Below are 9,789 nucleotides of genomic sequence, written 5' to 3' on the forward strand. Positions count from 1 at the left end.
TTTGATGTTTCAAAACTCTAAATGAAAAATTACAAAATTAAAATCAGAGTTACACAGAAAGCATACTATACTGAGCCAAAGGATTTATTTGTGATGATAGGTTAGTTTAACATTTGAAAACCAATCAATGAAAATCATTCCACTAACACGTAAAGGAGAATAATCATTTCAAAATTTCAATAGATGAAACAAAAGTATTTGATAAACTTCAACACCCATTTGCAATAAAACCTATAGGAAACTAGGAATATTTCCCTTCTTCTGCTGGCTTTATACTTCATTTGTTTTCTTTTTCTAGCTCCTTTAGGTGTAAGGTTAGGTTGTATATTTGACACTTTTATGGATTCTTGATGTAGAGCTGTATTGCTATAAACTTCCCTCTAATGACCACTTTTGCTGCAACCCAAAGGTTTTGGATGGTCATGTTTTCATTTTCATTTGTTTCCAGGTACTTGTTAATTTCTTCTTTAATTTCCTGGTTGACCATTAATTCTTTAGTAGGATGTTCTTTAGCCTCCATGAATTTGTGATCTTTCTGAATGTCTTCTTCTGATTGACTTCAAATTTCATAGTGTTGTGATCAGAAAATTTGCACGGTATGACTTCAATTTTTTTGTATTTGTTGAGGGCTGATTTCTGACCCAGTATGTGATCTAATCTGGAGAATGTTCCATGTGCATTTGAAAAAAAAATGCATATTCTGCTGCTTTTGGATGAAATGTTCCAAATATACCTGTTAAGTCCACCTGGTATAGTGTGTCATTCAAAGCCATTGTTTCCTTGTTGATTTTCTGCTTACATGATCTGTCCTTTGCTGTAAATGAGGTGTTAAAGTCCCCTACTATTATCATATTATTATCAACGATTTCCTTTCTGTTTGTTATTGTTTTATATATTTGGGTGTTCTGAGTTAGGAGCATAAATATGTACAATTATTAGATGTTCTTGTTGGATAGACCCCCTTAGTATGATGTAATGAATGCCCTTCTTCATCTCTTGTTACAGCCTTTAGTTTAAAATCTAGTTTGCCTGATGTAAGTATTGCTACTCTGGCTTTCCTCTGATATCCATTTGCATGGTAAATATTTCTTCATCCCCTCACTTTCAATCTACAGGTGTCTTTAAGTCTAAAATGAGTCTCTTGCTGGCAGCAAATAGATGGGTCTTGGGGTTTTTTTTAATCTATTCTGATACTCTGTGTGTTTTGATTGGAGTATGTAGCTCATTTACAGTTGGAGTAATTACTGACAGATAGGAATTTAGTGCCATTTCATTACAGAACAAATATGTTAAACTGTCTATACTACCCCAAAGAATGCACACATTTAATGCAATCCATATTAAAATACCAACAGCATTTTTCACAGGACTACAACGAATAATCCTAAAATTTGCATGGAGCCAGAAAAGACCTGGAATAGCCAAAGCTATCTTGAAAAAGAAGAGCAAAGCTGGAGGCATATTATCATTCCAGACTTCAACTTATATTATGAAGCTGTAGCCATCAAGACAGTATGGTAGTGGCACAAAAACAGACACATAGATCCATGGAACAGAATAGAAAACCCAGAAATGGGCCCACAGCTCTATGGTTAACTAATCTTTAAGAAAGAAGGAAAGACTATTGATGGAAAAGAAGACAGTCTCTTCAACAAATGGTACTGTGAAAACTGGACAGCAACACGCAAAAGAATGAAACTGGACCACTTTCTTACACCATATAAAAAAATAAATTCAAAATGGATGAAAGAACTAAATGTGAGACAGGAAACCATCAATGTCCTAGAGGAGAACACAGGCAGTTACCTCTTTGACACCAGTCATAGCAACTTCTTATTTCCAGAGGCAGGGGGAAAAAAAGCAAAAAAAACCTATTGAAACTACACCAAAATAAAAAGCTTCTGCACAGAGGAGGAAATTATCAACAAAACTAAAAGGCAACCTTTGGAATGGGAGATGATATTTGCAAATGACATATCTGATAAAGGGTTAGTATCCAAAATATATAAAGAACTTATAAAAATCAACACCCAAAAAACAAATAACCCAATTAAAAATGGGCAGAAGACATGAATAGACATTTGCTCCAAAGAAGACATACAGATGGCTAATAGACACATGAAAAGATGCTCAATATCACTCATCATCAGGGAAATACATATCAAAACTACAATGAGATACCACCTTATAACAGTCAGAATGGCTAAAATTAACAACGCAGGAAACAAGATGTGATGCCAAAGATGCAGAGAAAGGGGAATCCTCTTACATTGTTGGTGGGAATGCAAACTGGTGCAGGCACTGTGGAAGATAGTAAGGAGGTTACTCAGAGAGTTAAAAACAGAACTACCCTATGATTCAGCAATTGCACTACTAGGTATTTATCCAAAGGATACAAAGTACTGATTTGAAGTGATAATGTTTATAGCAGCATTATCAACAATAGCCAAATTGTGGAAACAGCCCAAATGCCCATTGATTGATGAATGGATGGAGAAGATGTGGTATGTATGTATGTATGTATGTATGTATGTATGTGTGCATGTGTGTGTATTACTCAGCTATTAAGTAATGAAATCTTGCCATTTACAATGATATGGACGGAGCTAGAATGTATTATGCTAAGTGGAACAAGTCAGCCAGAAAAAGACAAATACTACATGATCTCACTCATACATAGAATTTAAGAACCAAAACAGATAAACACAGGGCAAAGGGGAAAAACAAGAGATAGGGAGGCAAACCATAAGAGACTCTTAACTATAGAGAACAAACTGAGGGTTGATGGAGGGTAGGTGGGCAGGGGGATGGGCTAAATGGGTGATGGGTACTAAGGAGGGCACTTGTGGTGACCACTGGGTGTTATATATAAGTGATAAATTGTGCTCCTGAAGCCAATGTTACACAATATGTTAACTAACTAGAATTTAAGTAAAATATTGAAAAATAGGAATTGGAAATACTGGTATTATTATCAGATAATTATCAGACAATCTGATTATACACCTAAAAATTCACTCCAAATCTATGACTAATAAAATGATATAGCAAGGTCACTCAATACAAAAGTTAACATACAAAACCAACTGCATTTCTGCACCCTAGCCATGAACAAACAGAAACAAACATTCTAAACATGTTATTTACTTTAGACTATAAAAGCACAGATACCTAGGAATACATTTAAGGTAATGTGCAAGACCTCTTTGCTAAAATTTACAAAATATTATTAAAACGTTATTGAAATAAAGTAGGCAAAAATGAAGAGATATACTATATTCATAGATTGAAAAATTCAGCATTACTATGGTATACACTCTTCCCAAATTAGCCTATCAATGATATCACATTCATAGTTCTAGCAGGTTGTGTGTGTGTAAAGCTAATTCTAAAGTTCACATAAAAACACAAGTACCAAGGATAGCCAAGGAAACAAATTTGGAAGACTTATACAACCATATATCAAGATATTATAAAACTATAATAATTAAAACTGTGGTATTTACCAAAGACAGAAAAACTGATGAAACAGAAGAGTCTATAAACAGATTCATAGATAAATGTTCACCTGAATTATGAATGTGACTCTTCAACATAGCAGAATAAACTTCCCAAGATGATGACCTTTTCAATAAATCATCTGAGATAATCGGATACCCAAATGGGAGAAAATATAATTTGACTCTGACCTCATGCTGTATATAAAAATCAAGTCCAAAGAGATTCATATAGAAATAAAAAATAATGGAGACTTTAGATGGAAACATGGGAGAATATCTTCATAATGAAGAAGTATGCAAATATCTCTTAGGACACAAACAACATAATCATAAAGAAAAATATAAATTGGACTATATTAAAATTAATAACTTCTATTTCTCAAAAGACACCAATAAGAAAGTGAAAAGTCAACACCCAGAGGAGATATTTGTCATGTATACATGAAAATCATTCTGAAAAACTAAAGTTGAAACCATGCAAAACCTAGAACCCCCAAATTCTACTACTAAATATATATTCAACCAAAATGTGTATGTATGTTCTCTAAGAGGCTGTATAAGAATATTTGTATCATCATCTAAATGGCTATCAACAGTAGAACAGATGAAGTGTGGTATATCCATCAGTAGAGTATAAGCAACAACACCACTCTCTGCCTCCTGCTCCTCTCTCTGTCCTATCCTTGCCCCTGAGGATTTGGAGTGTCTATTGTAGTTATCCCATGCCCATATCAGCATCATGGTGGGTACGCGTGAGGAGGGAGGAGAGAGATAACTTGTCTCTCACGTCCCACGTCTCCAGATTGAGAAGGACAATGAACAGGGAAGTGAATCTAAGGAAACACATTTTCACCAGGACCTCGTTTCGACACAAGATCTTGGACACTGACCTGATGTTCCAATGCAATGAAATTCTGAGCTTTGAGGGAAGGAGTGAATCGATTTTGAATGTGAGAAGAATTTAAATAATTTCATGTGGTGGTAAATTACAGAAAGCCAAAAGTTATTTGCTATTCTTTTTATGGACAGATGGAGCTTAATTTCTTTCCCTTAGTCACTGGCTTGGCCCTCATGACTTCTTTGATCTATAGAAGGTAGTGAAAATGAGATTCTAGGATTTCCAAAGCTAGGTTTTATGAAAATCATGCAGTTTTCACCTTGATCTCTTAAAATGTTTGCTGTCAAGAGGCCCACTTTCAGAACTCTGCTGCCAGTGCTGTGAGCAGCCCACATGATTTGGAAAGGCCAGGCACAGGTGCACAGACCTGTGCACTGGAAAATGCATGAGTTATTAAAAAATAGTCCTGATAAAACTAGCTATTGTGAGTAATTAAAAGTAAAAGTAGATCTTTTTCTTTCACTATACCACAACATAAATTTCAAGTAAATTAAAATTTGGGTTGATGGGCATTAAGGAGGGCACTTGTTATGACTAACACTGGGTATTATATTTAAGGGATGAATCACTAAATTCTACTCCTGAAAGGAATGCTACACTGTATGTTAAGTAACTTGAATTTAAATAAAATATTGCAAGAAAAAAGGAGAAAAAATTTTAAATGTACTGTTTAAAATTTAGAAGAAATAACTAAATGACATTTTCCTGTTATGTAAGATGGAAAGACTTTTCAGTATAAAAGTAATGGAAAAAATCACAAAGCCACATATCTGTCAATTTTGACTATAAAAAACATTTTTAAAAAGTTGTAGACGTCTTGGAATGGCAAGGACAGAAAACAACACCCATAAAATATTTTCATTTGTTTTATTGCCTCTAACATCAATTTAAAAACCCCACAAATATCCCAGTAGGTAAAGGAGAAACATATTAATAGGATAATTTGGGGAATAATTAACCATGGTTAAAAAGCAGATGAAACAAATAGTCAATCTCACTAGTAACCAGAGACATGTGAGTTAGAAAAATGAGATTATTTTCTATCTGTGGAATTGTTGACAATTAAAACCAGTAATGATACTAGGACAAAGTGTGGTTAAGAACATGGATTCTAGGGTCATGCAGACTTAGGTTGGAATTCTACCACCTTCATTTAGTAGTTGTATGACCTTGGTCAAGTCGTTATCTTCCCTGGACCTCTGTTTCATCATCTGTAAAATGGGAATAATAATAGTTCCTGTACCTAAGCTTCCTGTATTACTTGAGATTGTGTAATGAAAGTGTTCAACAATATTAATAATAGTATCAATTCAATAGTATTAATAAAAATACAGGAGATAAAACATTTTTAGCAGCTTCTATGTATCAGACATCATGGTTGGTGTGCTCTATATAGGCTGCCTCATTTACTTGAGAGTTTAGGACTTGAGGAGGTTGCTCTACATTAGGACTACTTTGTTTAGGAAAATCACCAACAGAAATCATTATAATTTATATTTCTGACACTTCCCTCAATGCAATTTTGCTTAGAGTATGGGACAGAAATTCAACTGTCCAGTGCATAGGTACAATTTCCTAGGGACCTGCTGGTCAGGCTGAAGTGCACTGTATCCCAGTAAGAGGCCTCAGAATCACACTCCTGAGACCGACATCTGAGCTTAACTCTGGGAAATATTTGCCCTCAGTTCTCCCAGCATCCAGCCAGAGTTGGCTGGAGGAAAGGCTGCACAATGACACTGAGGTTGGCTCTAATGAGCACTTTGGGAGATGTTTTCAAGAAGCCTTTAAAACCCTAAGAAAGTCTCTTGTCTTCTCAGGCTTAGGGAAGCTGCAAAGGAATCATACACTCCATGTTCCTAATGAACTCTGGACTCAATAGACACAAACTCTGCTGACTGAGTCTTAAAGATCCCAGAAACTTCCTCATTGTGAATTATCCATCCAGGAGAAAGAAATGGAAAATCTGAAGATGCCGGACACTGATCCATGCTCTCACAGGTGAGAATCTACAAGGGGCAGGACACACACACACACACACACACACTTCCCAACACAACAACTAGGCAGAAATTTCCTGGGTAGATGAGCTGACTCTCCACCTAAGATCAGAAGTCACTCTACGAACCAAAGAACAAATAGAGGATTAACTATTTACAGAAATGTCTAAGGCCATAGTTTTTACAAGGCCAATATGGAATGAGCTCTCACACCAGCTCTCTCTAAATCCCAGGGGAGCAGAACAGAGTGGCTACTTTCAAGCCCAGAGAACCAGAGCCTGATTCCTTCCATCTTCCTTCCTCTGATGAAAAGTAAATATTGGAGAAATATGGTACAATTGTAGGGGTAAAGGCACAGGCTCTGGAGTCAGGCACACCTGCATTTGAATGTCATTTACTAGCTATCTGATCTTGAATACATCAAATATCTCTGAAGCTCAGTGTCATCATTTACAAGGATAGTAGCACCTATGTCATGGCCTTATGAAGAATAAAAGAATGCCATGAAGATGTCTGGTATTTAACCAGTCTCTACAAATAGGAGCTGATCATGATGAGAGGCCAGGAGAACTGAAATATCAGTTCCTAGAGTGCATATAGGTACAAAGAAGCAGAAGAGGAAGAGGACAGTGACAAAGAAGAGACAGTGATCATGGGGTGGGTGTGGCCCCCTTCCTGTTTGTGGAGAGGAGGAGATGCGGTAGATGAGACATCACAGATACTCACTGCCCTTAGTCCACATACCCTGTGGCCCCAGTTAGGGAAGGGCATAGGGAGGGGAGCTAAATGGTGCGGTCAAGTTCTAGGGATTGGGGAGGCTAGTAGAGAGGAGGCTATTTTGCCTAATTGGTGAGTGTGTGTGTGTGTGTGTGTGTGTGTGTGTGTGTGTGTGTGTTGGGGGAGAGGCATCAAAGGAAATTATCAATCACTAAACATTAATGACTTTTCCAATCATGTCTTCAAGGATATGCTCAATTCTTAGCTCCTCCAATAGCCTACACTGACTTCTCTAGTCAAACTGATCTCTTCCCTGGACCCCATTTAAACCAAAAGCACAATCTGCATTTGTATGGATATTATCTTGCCTGTTTCTATGTCCTGTGGATATTTTCTTACATGTCCAATGAGATCCAAGATTCTCATTGTCAAGGTCCATTTATTCTCCTTTTTTCCCCAATATAGTTCTGGCTACACAGATACATCTGTGGTTGATCTATAATTAAATACTAACACAGGGAATATCTGAACAGATAACAAGAACTACAGGGATGGGAAAACCAAGCAGAATGAACCAAACTGCTATTTCAGACTTCTTCCTTCTAGGACTCTCTGAGCAGCCAGAGGAGCAATCTCTCCTATTTGGCATTTTTCTGGGTGTGTACCTGTTCACCATGACAGGGAAACTGCTCATCATCCTGGTCATCAGCTCTGACCCACACCTTCATACTCCCATGTACTTCTTCCTGGCAAACTTATCATTAACTGATGTCTGTTTCACCTCTGCTTCAATACCCAAAATGCTGGCCAACATTCATACCCAGAGTTGGACCATCTCCCATTCTGGTTGCCTTGCACAGCTGTATCTCCTCCTTGTGTTTGGTGGCCTTGACAACTGCCTTCTGGCTGTGATGGCATATGACTGCTATGTGGTCATCTGTCAGCTACTCCATTACAGCACAGCTATGAGTCCCTTTGTGCACTAATGCTGGGTGCTAACCAACTGCCCTGCCCTGGTGAACACACTGCCTCTGACCTGTGTGGCCTTCTGTGCCCACAAAGCCATCCCTCACTTCTACTGTGATCCCAGTGCTCTACTGAAGCTTGCCTGCTCAGATACCCACATTAATGAGCTGATGATCATCACCATGGGCCTGATGTTCCTCACGGTTCCCCTCATGCTGATTGTCCTCTCCTATGTCCGCATTTCCTGGGCTATGTTTGGCATCTCATCTCCTGGAGGGTGCTAGAAAGCCTTCTCTACCTGTGGTTCTCACCTCACAGTGGTTCTGCTCTTCTATGGATCTCTTATAGGTGTTTATTTATTTCCTCCATCAACTCACTCTGCAGAGAATCAAAGCAGGGATGCCATTCTCTATGGTGATTATCCCCATGCTAAATCCATTCATCTATAGCTTGAGGAACAGAGACATGAAGGAGGCCTTGTGTAAACTATTTGGCAATTGGAAAACATTCCTCTCACCATGACGGTGATGCCTGGTCCTGGTATCCTGAGCAACCCTGCCCTCCATCATTTTGGTGATTTCACCACTCTCAGACTGATTTTTAAGGGAAGGTTATCAGGTAACTCCGGGTTAGGGGCACAACAAAAAGGAGATTCTCACTCATTTATTTGGCTTTAGAATGAGATGTTCTGTCTCAGGCTTTCTCTGGATCTCAGTGCTAAGGGAAGGCAAGACACCATTCTCCTTTCTCATCTCTAAAACCAGAGTATTAGCCAGAGTGAACTAACGTATATGACATACACTCTGGATTCAAGTACCCCTACTCTTGGGTACTATGGCACAGGGTGAAGGTATGAGAATACAAACATGTATTGAGTATTTACAAGGTTCCTCATTGTTCTTCACATCAGTTCTTTGAGGCAGGGTTGTAAAAAGTATGACTCAGAATGTAAATAACTTCCCCAAACCAGGTAAGTTTGATTCTAATACTCATCCTCTTTCTACTAAAGCACATTGTGGAGATCATGATAAATATTGAAGGATTGTCATAGGAGATGAAGAATTAAATTAATATATATTTTATGGTATTTCCTTAATATTTCATTTATTTAACTCAAGAAGACTCCTTTCTGTTATGGTAATGGCTGGTGAAACAGAGTCAATATTTATGTATTCCTACTGTTGTGCCAACTTTGTACTAAAGTATCCAGTTTATTTTCTGGGTTCTTTAATAAAATATCCAAAATGCAAACACAAAACTATAAATCACGTGTGCTGGAAATTTTAGAGCAATAATTTGAGGAAAGGTAGTCTGGTGGAAATGGGTGTTCTGAGAAGTCACAAGCTTAACAGAGGTTATATTTTTGTAGTGGGGTTACAGGTTACTATTTTTTTTTTATATCCACATGTTTCAAATGAGGGTATTTTTAGAACTAGGAATTAAATTTGAGAGTTGGCAAAAAAATATTACAATGATTAGAAAGTCACCCCAGAGAGATAAAGAAGCACCTAAAAACAGGGCTCTCCAAAGACTCAAAGTCCAGTTCATCCTTGATGAAGTTTTTTTTTTTAATTTTTTTTTTCAACGTTTATTTATTTTTTTTGGGACAGAGAGAGACACAGCATGAATGGGGGAGGGGCAGAGAGAGAGGGAGACACAGAATCGGAAACAGGCTCCAGGCTCTGAGCCATCAGCCCAGAGCCTGATGCGG

The 9,789-nt window shown here is 37.6% G+C and overlaps 1 pseudogene; it reads left to right on the top strand.

Annotated features, from left to right (window-relative positions):
- Positions 1 to 6,906: 6,906 nt before the first annotated feature.
- On the top strand, positions 6,907 to 8,600 carry LOC122474426 (annotated as a pseudogene).
- Positions 8,601 to 9,789: the final 1,189 nt, after the last annotated feature.

The sequence above is a fragment of the Prionailurus bengalensis genome, chromosome D4, assembly GCF_016509475.1.
Source record: "Prionailurus bengalensis isolate Pbe53 chromosome D4, Fcat_Pben_1.1_paternal_pri, whole genome shotgun sequence".
Taxonomy (NCBI): Eukaryota; Metazoa; Chordata; class Mammalia; order Carnivora; family Felidae; genus Prionailurus; species Prionailurus bengalensis.